This window comes from Tenebrio molitor, chromosome 2 (genome assembly GCF_963966145.1).
Source record: "Tenebrio molitor chromosome 2, icTenMoli1.1, whole genome shotgun sequence".
Classification (NCBI taxonomy): domain Eukaryota; kingdom Metazoa; phylum Arthropoda; class Insecta; order Coleoptera; family Tenebrionidae; genus Tenebrio; species Tenebrio molitor.
The window spans coordinates 29437576-29453976 of record NC_091047.1 but is presented as its reverse complement, the minus strand read 5'-3'; the positions used below and the strand labels follow the sequence as shown (position 1 = coordinate 29453976).

The following is a 16401-nucleotide window of genomic DNA, read 5'->3' as shown; positions in this document are numbered from 1 at the left end:
GTGGAAAGAATTCTGTCGCCGCTGCGGTTTACAAGCCGATGGTAGACACTTCGAACACCTTTTACATTAACTTAATTTGTTAATTTATTTGTTGAATTTTGATTAAATACAGGTTACCTGCCAATCTGACATCTGTGACAAATCTATCCAACTTACTTTGATTTCTAATTTAAAAAGAAATAACACATTCCTTTAGTAGTTACTGCCATTGGTATTGTGGGTTGCGGCAAAATAAAAATTCAGAAGTACCCCTCTTGCAAATAACCCTGTATAATTATGAAATTGTGAATTATTAATTCGTTTGTGTTAGTACACTGGAAACGATAAATAACGAAATCCAGCTACCCTTCTAGAAAATGTATAATTTTAGTTCATTCGATATTTTAGTTTGGTGGTTCGTCACAGATTTAGCAATACATTTCGTTTATAATCTGTCATGATGTTCACTTGGGTATTGGCAATTTGGGAAAATTATTTACAGCTAAAATTAGGTAACCAATAGTTATTTGATCAATCGAAATTGAAATTGATTTGCGGTAGTTGATAAACATTATCTCACAATATTTCAAGTTTAGCAGTTAGCACATACGAATGATTAAATGAAGAATCATAATCACGTTATTCTTAAATATAATCTGATCTGGTTTATGGATTTAGCTGTTATATTAAATTAAACAAAAGTTTTTTTAAGTGTAACTATTGTATTACAAATTCCGTCTTAAAAACTGAGTTTTCTAACGTTAAACTTCCAAAATCCCCTCTATTTCGTGTTCTTTGCTGATACATCTACAGGTGAGACTTTCATTTGTCAATTCTCATCTAATACTTCAATTTAATAAACCCAATATGGACAGGAAGCCGCCGAAAAACTTTTCAAAAAAGTCGACGATACTTTTAGAGATTTTCTGAAATCTGAAAAACAGTCAAGTTCCCTTACTGAAGAAGCTATAGTCATGAATTTGGCACAATGCTGACACTTTCCAGAGCATTTTCAGCCACATTGACGGGAAGATTCGGGATGGGTACGGTGAGGATAGGTAGGTGGTACTGAGAGGTTGATAGCATTCGCCTTATCTATGAGATGAGACGATGTGATGGTGTGGGGAGACCTCTGAAAAAAACCCACACCTGGTCATGCGGCACCGTGGTTAGAACCCGGGACCTCCCGAATGTAAAGTGGCGCGCTAGGCGCTTGGCCACAATACTCGGTTTCTCAGTTAATAATCTCATTGAATTTATACTGATATCCTTCGCACGTAAATTGTTTACATCGGCAAATTGCTAGGACTTATCTAAAGCACTTAACTGCGTTGCACATAATACATAATATTCTGCACAATATTATCTAGGTACTATCTCTGATCAACTGTTAATAAAATATGCTGAACCCCAAGGGCCTATGTTTGGTGTACTTAGTTGTTTTCTAAATGATCTACCAATCATTACCTCATCATTTGTCTTTAACGCACTAACTAACAATAATAACTAAAACTTAAAATATACAGAAAAAAAATTACGTTCGATTTCAAAACGTTACAAATATTCTTTAAACCAAATTTTTTAAACACAATGGTATGATACATCTTTTGATAATGTAATGTTTTTTAAATTTTACTTGTCATTATTTATATTTAATTTTTTGTTGTTGCTTTTACATATATCTATCTCAATCTCAATCAAGTTCTTGATTGTGTTGTGTTGAAAGTTTAAAGTCAAATATTTAATGTTCATTTTTTTGATTACATTTAAAAATTCAATTTTAAAAATAAATAAAAGGAAGAATAGAGAGGGATCAACATAACAATACCGCCTGTTGGCATCATGAAGAGGAAAAGATTAGACAAAGTAGGTTCCTGTTCGTAGTAAATAAACGCATCGCTATCTAAACATCCCTTTCGATCTGATTCGATTTGGAAGGACCTCAGTGAAAGAAAATGCAGAAAATCTTCTCCCCGGCATCGTAAACACGGATCTGTATTTTCGGTATTTATACAGACGTCGTAAGATCAAATTTACAAATACAAATTGAATTTTCCTTAGATCCAGAGCAACAAGCTCTCCATATCTGTTCCTCCGTAAATCTCCAGTTTCATATTTAGACATCTCTTCATTACCCTCATCCCTTCCGAGGGCATTTATCACTTCACGTTATGTTGTTCAGGAGACAGTTACGTTGTGTACTGGAAATCCATCCGTATTGATTGTTAGCCCTGCGGAACAAGGGATTTCAAGCGATCCCTTAGGCATGTTCGCCGGGAGTTATAAATGTTCAATATATATTTTTTACACCCGAACATATGTCACGCGGAATTACGCCGCCGCCGAAAACCTCCGTCGCTGAATCCAATCAATCAAGGCGGTCCGGCCCTGTGCCCGCCGTCAATTAGCGGAAGTGTGTAGCCGCCCCCAATTGCATACAATAACGGCCGACTGCACGCTTTTAAAGTTTTTAGCCGGATTGGATCTCGACCCTCTTCATGTTTTATCTAATTAGGTCGAAATTTTCACCAAATAAAATCGCAACACCTAATTAAATTAATTCGGTCGGAGAAACGGGCTCGGAGGCGGCGTCAGAGGCGCGCTGAAAAATGGGCAGAGCACACATTCACGCAAATTATGGAGCGACGCCAATAATTTGGAAAATATTTCAGCCAAATCGGATGGCAATCGATCAAGCGGCAACCTGTGGAAGAAATGAAAATTTATTGGCTGATACCTTCTGTTCTTGATGGTTCGGAGAAAAATGTTATTCCACCGGCGCACTGGTTATGGTTTTTATAGATAAATAAATAAGAATTTATGAATGGGGTTTGATTTTTTTTTCTTCTACAGAAAATGGAATATAATGCCTGGTTCGTGATGAAAAAAATTTTACAATATCATTTGTAGATTTTGATTTATTACAGAAATTTTTATTCAAATTTAGAATTAATTAAGATAACGAATAAATCACATTTTTTCGGTTATTTTTATGTGTTAGTTTAGAATTTAAAATAGATAAAGCTTTACGTTCTATCCAAAGGATGATGCGATTGACAAAAAAAAAAACTGTATTTGACAACCATCATATTTTTCTGTTAGATATTAGACTATACTAAATATTTTCTTTGACAACAGCGATATGATAGTCATCCCTTACTCGATAATTTTGTTTCGTTCTCAAATATTTTTTTAATTATTAAAATATCTGAAAAGTCTCGTCTTGCTACATTCTCTCTTAGATTTTCACATTCTGTTTCTATCTTAACTTTCTTTGTGATATTGTGCCATCTCTATATTTCATTATCTACGATCATCTACCCTTAACAGCTATTTATAAATGTCATTATCTACATTGTCAAGCTATATTTTCCTACCTTCTAAAATTCTTTTTTGTTTCTGTTTCGTATATATTAATTATTATCTTTCTAGAACTAATAGCAATAATCGAAATCTGATGACAATTAAAACAAACTTTTCACCAATTACAATTACGTTGAATTGAGATATTCAAAGAGAAGAAGCAAAATGAGAGGATTAGTAGTTATAAAAGATAACCAGTTTGGAGCCAGTAATTTCGGGGTAAAATGTAATGGACCACTTGGTGTTCACAACTACAATACTTTATTAATTTCCTTACACCAAATACACTTTTTAATTTCTAAACTAAGCTGAAACGCAGTGTGACAGCAAATAGCCATGATCAAAGCGACGATACAAAGAAGCGAGTTATCTTTAGTTTAATGATAAGTTCGAGTATATTTGAAGCAAATAAAGTGTTGATGATTTCGGGGGAAACTAGCATCAAGGGCAACTAAGTATCTAAAACCATATGTTAAAAAAATGTATAATTTAAATATAAAAATGTTGAACTTAAAATTTAATTTGTATTGAAAATAGTTCCTCCAATTAGAATTAAACAGAATCGAAAATGTCAGATGAGATAGGTCTAAAACAGAAAAAGATCTAGGGCCAGTTTATAAATGTTTAATTCGAATTAAATTTTAATGGGCGATTAACTCATGAATCCGAAACTTCGATTGGTTCAATCTGATCACGTGTTCAGTTAATCTCGTATTTGACTGCGATTAACTTAATTTCGCTTCTGTAAACTGGCCCCTAGACTTAATATTTTCGTCACATCAACTATTCGCCTATACTTTGTTACTAGCTTATAGCTGAATTAGATTTTTCACTCTATCAGAACGTCGGCTTTACGAGTATATAACTTATCTGATTTCTTTGATTTCAGGCTTTCACTGATCTTATTTTTTCTTCTAAAGGTATTTAATATTTATTACTTCGCCATTACTCCACTTTTAATGTTTCCAACATTCCTTCAAAATGTTCTCTAATGTAATATTATTTACTTTCTTTTTAATTTGCTTGAGGAAGACGTTTCTAATAGTTATTTACATTAGAGTTCGGTAGGTAGGTGTATTTTCCAGCGCGAAAACTAGGTTTCAGGCTCAAGCGAACCTGTAATAGCATATTACACTCGTTTAATAAGACGTACTATCACATTCGTCCCATTAAAACACTTCTCGCTACGCTCGTCGTGCTTTAAACATACTCATGTGATAATACATCGTCTTGTTAAACTCGTATAATAATATACTATTTTAATTTACATTTCAGGGTAGTCCCACGAATTTGATAGTCTTCTGTGGGGCGTCAGTCTTGCCACACCCGATATTTACAGGCAAAGAAAATGTGTTAATTAATAAATATTAGTTCCTTGAGTAGCATTATTGAGTACTGATTAATATTAACAACTTGAGACTGTCATTGTGCTTTAGCATAAAAACTTTCTGCAAGCATTGCTTAGTGTTTCGTGAAAACCTATTTGACGGTGGATTAAGAAAGTTCATTACATGATGCCAATTAAAAAACACACTGTATTGCGAACAGGACGTAATAAAAGTAGATTTGTACAAGACCATAAAACAGTCAGTGGCAACGTGTTTGTTTCTAATAAATTACACCGTCTGAAGCAGCCGAGAGCAATGGTCGTCAAAGCGATTTTATTGCGGAAAGTAAATTGTTGGTGAATAAATTCGACCATCGGAATCAGTTCGGAAGTTGCAAGCGTTCGTCAGAACACATAACTCAAGCCCATCAAAAATCGAACGTTACACACCCACGGCTTGGCATTAGCCAGATTTATCGTGTTTCGTTTCCAATTCAGTACCATTTTAAAATTTTAAATATTTCCCGAATTGTCATTTCGCATTATGCAAAACTCACAACTCGTGAAATCTCAGAGGTGTCGCTAATTAGAAACACGTTGTTCGAGACAGATACAGCCAGACTTAAATTCTTTGGGTTCCTTTCGGTCGGGGATTATCTTCCGAAACCGGATTAGTGGCCGAATCGTTAGTTCACGTTTAATTACGGCAGGATATAAATGTGTATTTAATACAGAAATTTGAAATTAAAAACTCGCCGTAAACTTCTTTAATTTATTCAGCAAAGTAAAGCCTAAGCGGGGTTGTTCTCCAGATTGCTCCATTTCTGGCTTCTATTGTGTCAAGCGTTCTTGGCGAGTCATTATTGGAAATTTTAATTGTATTCGTTTAATTACAATAGTTTCCAGTATACTAGGAGCCGTGCGGTATTATTAAAGAGCACTTTAATTGAATGCTGCATTTTAATGGACTGTTGTACACGGAAAAAGTGTGCGGTTTTACAATTCTCTGCGGATTATTGATTAAAAGATTCACTAAATTAAACAACACGGAGGTTAATGAAATTTAAATTGAAATGTTATCATGTCCCACCGAAAAACCTAAACCCAACAAAATTGCTTCTCTTTTCATTCATTCATCCAATTTACAACACCAGGAGTGTTTAGAATTTACTCTTTTTTAAATTGTTGATTTTTTTATAACTTTTTGCTCCTTGTACTAGCAATTTTTCAGCTTGCATGTCTGAAGACTTTTTAACAACCTCAACTCTATTTTTAGTCTTGGCCTAATAACTTCTTGTTGATGAATTTTATTTGCATTATTCTCTAAGTTTTTCTTTTATTACATCTTCCATATTTAAATTTCTTACAAAATATCTCGTTAGAATGTTGTATTAATTTTAATGGAATTTTTTCTCTTTTCATTTTCCTATAATAATATAGTTATTTGTGCAACGAGATAGGAAAAGTGACTTTTTTCCGTACGAGATGCGGGATTTTTAATCGAGACGTAGTCGAGATTAAAAACGCGTCGAGTACGGAAAAAAACACTTTTCCTTCGTGTTGCACACATAATTTTTTCTAATGAGGTAGAGAAAACCCTTACCTCTTGAGGATTTATTGAAAATTTTGGATACAAAATTCGAAAAATCGAGTAGCTCATTTTAGTCGTTATGGAATCAATGTAAACACAAATTTTCACATTAGAAAAATTTGCGAGTTCGTTTAGTTGTGAGTGTATTTGCGATTAAAAATGTCCGAAGATGCTGAATTTGTTAGCTCGGACGTAGAAGAATCAGCAGCATTAGCAGTCAATGAGTTATTACCCGTGAAATCGCGGAAAAAATATGATAAAGCTTAACAACAATTTGAGGATTGGTGCCGTGAAAAGCGAGTGCGTGATATTATTACTGAAGAAGTTCTGCTGGCCTATTTTGAGCAAAAATCAAGAAAACTCAAAGGCTCGACATTATGGAGCCTTTTCTCGATGCTGAGGTCTACAATCCAATTAAAGAAAAATATAGAAATCAAGAAATATGCAAGCCTGATAACGTTCATCAAAAGAAAATCAACCGGTCAGGTTTCGAAAAAATCCAACATTTTTACCAAGCAGGAGATAGAAAAGTTCCTAAGGGAAGCGGATAATGGCACTTATTTAATGATGAAGGTAAAGGTGATTTTTATGTAATTCAAAAAATAACTGTTTTACTCTTTAAAGGTGATGTTGATAATCGGGATCAGTGGGGCATGCCGTCGCGAGGAATTGACTTTTCTTGACGTGAAGAACATTACAGACAAGGGGTCTTATATCATTATCCAGATTCCAGACACTAAAACAAACGTCAGGCGAGAATTTACAATATCACCAGGCAATTTTGAAGGTTTGGATTTATTAGAAATATTCAGGACATACTTTGTTACTTTGTTTGTTAAAAGAATGCAATAATGTTGTAGTACATATTTATAATAAATAATATAATTGCTGGTTTTCATTTGTTTTACTTTTCCTAACTAGGTAGGAAAAGTAGTACTTTTCCTAACCGAAATGAATGTGGAAATGTAACAGTTTTAGATACCGAATTAGAAAAACTAAATTTCATTACTTTTCATTTATGTAGATTAATTTTTAGATGATCACTTACTGAAGTGATACATAACATCCTTTCTAATCATAACAAACGCTTATTACGCACAGGGCAGTGCATTTTTTAATCTCACTTTGGTGTTATTCATTAAAAATGTTCACAACAATTATTATTTTCTGTTTTAAGCGATTGAGATAGGTAATGTATCATTTATTTAGCGGTAATAAAATATTTCACTTTATATATTTTTCCAAAAAACCTATTTTGTAATTTTGTCGAGCGTTTAAATTCCATTTTGCCTATTTAGGCCAACATATATCAAATTTGTCCGATAATTCATAACCATTGTACTTCGTTTTTCACGTACTAGCACATATCTGCTACAAATATAGCCATGAAAAACGACGTTCGCAACATGTTTATGACGTATTACCCCTATACATTATTCCCACGTCGCGTTTTGAATAGAAAACGCGTATGCAACAGACTATCCGAACACGTCCCGTGCATGCTTAAAAATACGACTGACGTGAAAAAAAACATCATCCTGCATCAAGGAGTACCTACGGATAATTATGGTCCGGGAAACCGGATTCATAACCGGAAACCGGCCAATCGAGCTAATGACTAATCGATAAATCGATGGATTTAATAACAACATTTGCCACTAGACATAATAGTCTCAGATAAAACGATTGAAATCCAATCCGGTAACGAGCTATTAAAGTAGACGCATGGCGAAGCAATGAAGTGCTAAACTTGCGGCTAAAAACGCTAACCCCGTTGCGAGGATATTATGGGCCACTAATAAAACTATTCCTTAGTGGTTTTACGCCAAGGATCAGTAGTCTGGAGACCAATAAAATAATAACGACCTGCATTTACGGAAGCTCTTTAATTAAATTATGACCCATTGTCCCTAGAAGGCGCTCTCCTGACCCGAATTATCATAATTATGAGATAACGACCGACAGATGACGCCGAAAAAGAACAAAACATTTCATTTTTACAATTAGTACGAAAGCTAAGAACAATAACAATTAATTTAATTTTATTTAAAAGTACCAAAACACATTTTTGTTATATGTAATGCTTTACAATTTTGTTTCATGAGCAAAACAATTATCAAAAGAAAAGTTTCGTTACACCCAGTGTAACAGGGCTCTATACTATGTTCACTTAAGACTAATAGTAAAATCACGTGATTTCCACCCGTTTGCCCTGTATTTGACAAGACTAAACAATGAAACCTTCCGTGTCATTTGATTTATGTAATTGATGCAGTTGTAATAGAATTACGAAGCAACCATGAGGAAGTCATTCTCGTTGTTTAAGTTTATTTCGTTTCTTTTGGAACATCCGGTTTAAATTTTTTGGTGTTCGATCTCTACAGATTTCACTCTTCAGTATCGTAAATATCAATTAAACGTTCGTCATTTATCATTATATAAATTTCCGATGTGAGGCACGCAGTCGTATTACAGCTTCCTACAGCAATGAATCCTAATTAAAGATGAGTTTGATGTATGGCGAAATGATATAGAGTGTAACCGAGATGTTACTTATTTCGTTGCCGTTGGGATTTCAAGACAAGGGGAGCCAATAGCTCTGGGGTTAAAAACTGAGCTTTTCAACTAAAACCAATATTGACGCACATTTTTCTTTGGAATCTATTTGATAATCCAGTAAAGCGATATGCTTTTACATCTAATGGTTTCAGGAGACGATCGTTTATCATAGTGGAGGTTTATTTAAAAATCAGTCATATTACTATTGATTCAAGTCGGGGAGGCTTCACATGTGAAGGATGACTGAGCCTTTTAATACACGCCCTGTTTTTACGTCACATCTTCCTCCTGCATCACATATTATAACACGCAGAGATGCTCCTGCACTCCAATAAATAGCCTGTGTGGCGTTAAAACTTGAAAAATATAGTCACAGATATTGTCTTAGGCTTCCAGTTAATCTGGTACCTCTGATATAAGAAATATAAAATGTTATTTTCTCACCCTGTAAAATTGTAACTGATAAAGCTGTGTTTAGCTGGTTTAACCGGTTAACTTGATTAAGTAGCTTATGGTTAAACACGCAAAAGGATTTTATAGTGTACTAAACTAACCAAATTAACCAGCGTAAGCTCTTCAACCGATTAAATCAATTAACCGATCTAACAATCAGCTAATTAACCAAATTAACTATTTTAACTGATTACATCGGTTAAACTGTACAATGTAATCAAAAAGAAAACAAATCAGCAGGCATTGCAAATGATCGGTCATGTCGTAGAGGAATTCTATGCAAATAAGCATTCAATGCATAGACGTAGACAGTTTGTGGTCTTAAACGATACTTTGTAATAAATCGTTGCTCATGAATTTTAGACGCTGGAATTATAATTATTTATAAAACAAGCAAGAGCAACTTTTTACGTTCGTAAGAATAGGTAATTTACCAGCTTTATTGTGAAACGCGACGCCACTGGTAAGCAGATTTTTCGCTGAAATGTCAAAGAAACGTCTACGATGTGCTGTTGTTAACCTAGAAAACAATATCTCGATTTCGGCAAAGTTTACAGATGTTTACTGTAATTGTAACCAAAAATTATTATTAACAATTATTAACAACAAATTCAGAGATTGGTAATCAATAAAACGACTGTGCATAGCAAATATACATATGCGTATGAGTCATCTAAGACGAACTGTTCGATAAAATAAAAGATGAAGTACCAGTCTTGGTTTGTTTTCTTTTTGATCACTCGATACAGTCCTAGTAATTATTAAACATCAAATTATTTAAAATATATAAATTGGTTTTTACTATTTGAAGGAAATCATTAAAACGATTATTGCATTAATATTTTAATAATAAAGCTTTGCACCGATTATATAAATGTAATATACAAAATTTAATCACCGAATGAAATTTTTTGTTTTTAAAAATTTGATTAAAACTTGGTTATAATGTCTGGTTGAATCTAATCGTCGCACCTTTTTTGTTATAATCCAAATTTCATTTACCTTATTACATATTTTTCGTTGAAATTTTTTAATACCGTGTCAGAATTTTGTTTATAAATTTGCTTCGGATCTATTATGTGGAAGTGTGTAATGAAGTTACACAAAAACTGCTTCCAGAGAGAAAGAGAACGGAGATATGTTTTTAGATTAAGTTATAAATTTTAAAAAGTAATATTTTTCTTATGAATCTCGCGAATGTTGATCTTTTTTCGCGAGCACTGTATAATTCCTGAAGTTTAATTAAACAAGAAATATGTAATATAGAGATTCAAGAGTGTTATCGAAAGATGAAATTAGGAATACGTCGCTAAAGTTACGACTAGAGCAACGTCGGAATCTCACTTCATATTCCATAGAGTGTAAATTATAAAACCACAACCAAGTTCTACCTCGTTGTGTGGTTTTAATTAAAGGTTGAACGTCTCGTGCGATATTTCATTTAATTACGCATCCGCTTGTCAGAAGTTGGCATTATTCCTCGCTCACAAAAATAAGAAACACGTTCAATCTCGGAATATTATTAGAACTTGCACGACACCTTCAGCAAAACTCGTATTTCATTCGATTCTGACGAAGTCTTAAATCGTACCTCAGGATCGAAGCCTGACAGCAGGATCGGGTTCATTACGGGCGAGGGTTTTATGATCCTACAAGAATACTTTTCGAATTGCACAAAATCCAACTGATTTGTATTTCTCAATCGATTCAAAGTGCTTCAACAAGCAGGTAATGAAATCTTTGGAGTCTTTTGCAAAGAAAAACGCAAAAGAAACTACTTGAAATCTTAGATTGCTTATCAAATTCACCTAAGCATTATAAAACTTTTTCTAATTTGCTGTCTTAACAAAGCTGTCAACGCATTCATTTTGAATGCTTAATAAACCTTTTTAGAATTTGCGTCTCTAATAGGTCTATTGTGTATTCAATTTGGAGTCGTTTATGGCTATCTAAATATTAAAGCAATTGTGGTTTAATAGATCTCTAAGAACATTTTTATCAATATTTCAGTGTATTATTGTCATTTACACCAAAAAACTTAAAATATTAATGTTCAAACTCTACTTTTTAACATCTGTTGCAGATGTAGTTGCATCCGTTATCCGTTACCAATTAATACAAAATTCCCTAGAATTTGAAAATTTAATTTTTTTATTTAAAAATTAAAACAAGGGTGCAAATTCTAAAAAATAACGTAAAAAACTCGTTTTATAAGGCCATTGACGCACTCGTCCCATAGAAAACTCCACTACGGGTCGTTTTCTACACCTGGGACTCGTGCGCCAAATCAACCCTTACAAAACTCGTTCTTTAATATACTATTTTCTACTCCGATTAAATAATACTGCAAGATTTTACTTGGTGTTAACGGTACTGTATTTCGAAATTTTGAAAAATTTACCGGCTTTCCATAATTTTGATTTTGATATTTCCAATCAAAATGTTCAAAACTTAAAAAAAACACTTAAAATCATATTTATTTTCTGCATATTTTAAGTTCGGATCTTAACAGGTGGTGAATGTGAAGTATTTTTTCATAAAATGAGTACAATTCAGTATGAATATCAAATTAAAATGTTCCTAAACCTAATGTACAAGTTTATTAAAAAATATAAAACATGTAATGCAATGTATTGTAAATATAAAATTCGTTTGTCAACAAACAACAATACATCAAATTCAATATGTATTTTGTAAGTACATAATGTAAAATATTCAAATTTCGGAAGAGACCTACTTTTGCTTTGACAGTAATGAACTAATGAACGAACCTACGACTCGCCTTTCTCTCTCCCAAGCTACCGCCAATTGATTCACTCATATTTCGCGCGGCCCTCTTTGATTGAACCGGTGGGTGCCAGTTTACGACTCCCTCGAACACATCTCGAATGTACATTAAGACCGAAGCGAAGCCAGCAGCAAACGGATCGGGTTCATTATAAGCGCAAGTTTTACGAGCTGGCGCTACAACAACAGAACATTGTCAAAATGATTAAGTAAAAAGGCTCGGCAGGAGTACGTCGAACAAATAAAACTGTCATTTAAACGTCGTGTCACGCGTGTTGCAGAACTGCCTGCCCCGAGCGGACCATTTGCGAACATCTGCGATTCTCAAGACGCAGTAGATTACGTCCTCGCCGTCCTCCGCTTTGCATAGGGGGTCTCCTGGATGGGTGCGCATCTCGCTCTTATCTTTCCATTGTAGCGGCTATGAGGTTTTATGAGTGTCGGAGGAAGCGTGATTGCCTCACTCGCACCGTCGGTGCGTTTCTGTTTCTTATTTCTGTTCATCTGGGCCCGTGTCTGCTCGCGGTTATAAATGGAGACGGCAAAGAGGTGGCGGTTGGATGGGGGGGCGGGGGCGATCGGTGTTACTCTGGATGAGGACAAGGGAGTGAGAGATCTATCAATCAAGGTTTTCGAGCACGGTGATCTGCACGTGAGGGATGTAGCACACTATGCGTAATGGTGGATGACCGGAAAACATCTAGCACATATTCTTATTGTCTTAAATTAGAAAAACTGCGTTTGATTTTATACAACAAAAATGAGGAAGTAGGTAATAGACACTTTTGCATATCTTGTTACTGTGCACAATCAATCTTTGTCGGGCCATATGGATTATGTGCCTGAATAGTGAACTCTTAACTCGACAACAGTTATTTGAGACTTATATCATTTGCAGATTTATTTTCTGTATTGTAGAAAATACTTACTGACTGGAATTTAGAGTGTAAATGTGTAAAATATAATTGTTATATTTATCTGCTGTCCTCAGATACAGAAAACGTCATCTACATCAACCGGCTTAATGATTGATTTGAATAAACTGCAAATACATACTCGTACATTGAAGCTACACATTTTAAGACATACGAGTAGGTACATAAAATAATATCGTCAAGAAATTGAGAAACCCAGAAACATTGTACTTACCTATAACGCATTGTAATGTCTCGCCGTTTGGGGTCTTCTTATTTTCCCTTCGGAGAATATTATTTTTTGAGAGAAAAAATTGGTGAAAACAGAAACACTGATTGGTCCTACCTTGTGTTATTTTTTTTTGTGGTTTACTTTAGATTCTAAGCGAGGCCGCACCGTTGGAAGAGTTATTTAAATGAAGAGATTGAACACACTTATTTAACACATCCTGTTTTGGTTGTTTGGTACAAATAAAACTTGCAAATAAACGAGGTAACTAATAAGTAGTTTCTTTTTAACAAGGAATTATTATTTATGTTTTGTCTGAAGGAAATTTTATTTGCTGGATAATGTATTGAATATTGATTTACAAATAAATAAGTAAAATAACTGATTGAAGACTTTAAAAGTAAATCTTGAAATGCGCGCAGTATGATCCTGGAGATATTTGAATTAAATGAATGTGTCTTAAAAACGTTTCTTCGAAGTTATAAAAAAAAATAAAATAAAATTTGTTAATTGAGAGAAACCAGCCCGACCATTACAATACATATTGTAACGTTTCCCCTTTTAGTGGGTGATTTATTTTGGGGCTGTTCTTCACCTGTTCTCCTCGAATGATATCTAGACAAAATTTATGAGAAAGAAAATTTATTGATTCTACGTTGTGACGTGTTACTTACTTTTGTTTAATTAAGATTCTATGACAGGCTGTAACGTTTTACAAGAAATTAAACGATTGAATACAATTCACTAAATTGTTATTTAACAAATAATTGTGTTTGATGGTGTTTGGTCTCAACAAAAGTCATAAATAAATGAGTGGATGTATTGATTTAAGTTTTGATTGAATGAAATTTAACTTGCAGTGAATTGAAATTTGACTAATAGATAAGTGACTAAGCTGAATACATAAATTTATGAACATGAAATAGCATTAAAGGAATTTGAGATGCGAACTATCTGATCCTACAAAGATTTGAATTGTTTCCCCTGTTAAATTAATACCTCACGAGTACTTATGGAACCTATCGGTCAAGTCTGGAATAAATATCGGGAGGAATAAAAAAGGAAAGATGTTTTCACATGTCAGCTGTTTGTCAAAGGTCGATTTCCCCATTAATGGGTGGTGCGGCTTTATTTTGTGCTCTGCGCCGGATCATAGCTACTTGATTAGTTGATTACAATGGACATTGGCGGAGCATCCCCGAGTACGAACATTTCTTGCAAGATAATGAAAGAAAAATAATACCCTATCCTTCTACAGAATAAAAGTATTTTATTATATGGCATTAATTATTACTGCATATTGATGCATATTACAGTGCGTTCGTAAAGTCAACTTTGTTTTTAAAAAGTGAATGTTGTACCGTACGTTATTTAAGTTGACAGCTTGGCATCTCCTAATAATGACAACCTTCACTTTTTTCAACTTTTTCTGGTAGACCTTCTTAGTACTTAAACGACCAATGAAAAAAATTGAAAAATTGGTATCTTGCATAACAATTTTTTTTAAGAAAATGATAAATTTTACTTAAAGAATTTAACTTAATTTTTAATGTAAAAATTTTAATTGACCTCAAAGAAAATCAAACAAACATCTCAGGTTAACAACAAAATTTAACGCAAATGTTGAAATTGCCTCCCGCCAACTATTTGGCACTCACCGACACTTTGTACACTGCACTCAATAATGTCAGGCCTTATTTGTACCGTTTCAGTGGGAATTTTCTACCGCAAATCATTCTAAATTGTTTGGTCTATTAAAATAAACCTTTCATTGCAACTAAATCTATTGAAAACCAAAATTTAAGTTAAAAATTAAATTAAATGTTTTGAAGTAAAATTTGTCATTTTCTCAGCTAGTACGAAGGGGTACCAGAAAAATAAGAAAAAAATGGGAGTTGTCATTTAAAAAAATTATTGATGATGACCTGTTCAAGGATTTTTCTCAGAAATTAATACTTACAGTTTTATCGAATTTATTCCGAACTTTACGAACGCACTGTATAAAGTTTAAATGGGGATGTACGTTCAACTAACTAGGCATGTTTCTATACTAGTTTTTATATAGAATGATCTGATGGTCCCTACCCCTTTCAGTCTGCATTTCGAGTAGAATCTGCTTCATACATTCGTAAAGACATAAACCCCCACTTATTAGATTAATGAATATTTTAAACTATTTTCGTAATGTCAGTATAGTTTTAATGTGTTAACAACTCTAGTAGAGTAAATGGTCTAAGCGCCGGTTTCACCAACGCCCGTTACAGTTAACTGTAGGTTAAAATATACGAAAACATTGTTGTAACAATAGGTAACTACATGATTTTCTTTGGGTAAGGCTTTCGTTAGTACATCTGCTATCATTTTCTCGGTCGGTAGGTACAGGATCTTGATGGGATGCTTCTTCACTGCGTCGCGAATAAAATGGTATCTAACATCAATATGTTTCGATCTTGCATGATAGACTGAATTTTCGGTTAATTTTCCAGCACCTTGATTATCGTTAAAAACCACAACGTTGGCTAGTGATTGAAATCCCAATTCCTTGAGATAACCAATTAGAAAAACTGCTTCCTTGGATGCATCACTGAGTGCCATATATTCGGCTTCGGTAGACGATAATGCGACGGTTCTTTGCTTTCTGGATTCCCAAGAGAAAGCAGCGCCGGAGAGTATGAAAGTTGATCCCGTGTAAGATCTTCTGTCAATCTCGTAGTTCGCCCAGTCTGCGTCTACGTAGCAGGTTAAATTATCCTGATTCTTCCTGTAAATGAGTTTCTTGTCGATGGTTCCTTTCAGATATCTAAGAACTCTCTTAGCCGCTGTGCAATGTTTCTTGCGGTAACAATTGCTGAATTGACTTAGGACGCTCACAGCATGTGATACATCTGGACGAGTCCCCACTGCAACATACATAAGCGCTCCTATTAGTTCTCTAAAAGGAAAATTTGTGTCTTCGTTGTCATCTTCAGAATGAAGTTCATAAAGTTTAGATCCAACTGTAAGCGGTGTCAAAACGGGCTTACAATCTTCCATGCGATATCTCTTCAAAATTTCCCGGATGTATCCTGCTTGAGACAGGCATATTTCATTTTCATTTTCCTCTATTGAATGCCCAGACAGTATTTTGCTAGACCAAAATCTTTGATACGAAAAGTTTTGGAAAGAAAGTCTTTGATTTGCCTTTCTCTTTCCTGATTTC

At 34.1% G+C, this 16401-nt stretch overlaps 1 long non-coding RNA gene across 1 annotated transcript; it reads left to right on the top strand.

Annotated features, from left to right (window-relative positions):
- Positions 1-6596: 6596 nt before the first annotated feature.
- Positions 6597-7154, top strand: LOC138124031 (uncharacterized). Its single transcript, XR_011156979.1, has 2 exons — positions 6597-6833; positions 6885-7154. It is a non-coding gene; the product is annotated as an uncharacterized lncRNA (long non-coding RNA).
- The last annotated feature ends 9247 nt before the right edge of the window (positions 7155-16401 follow it).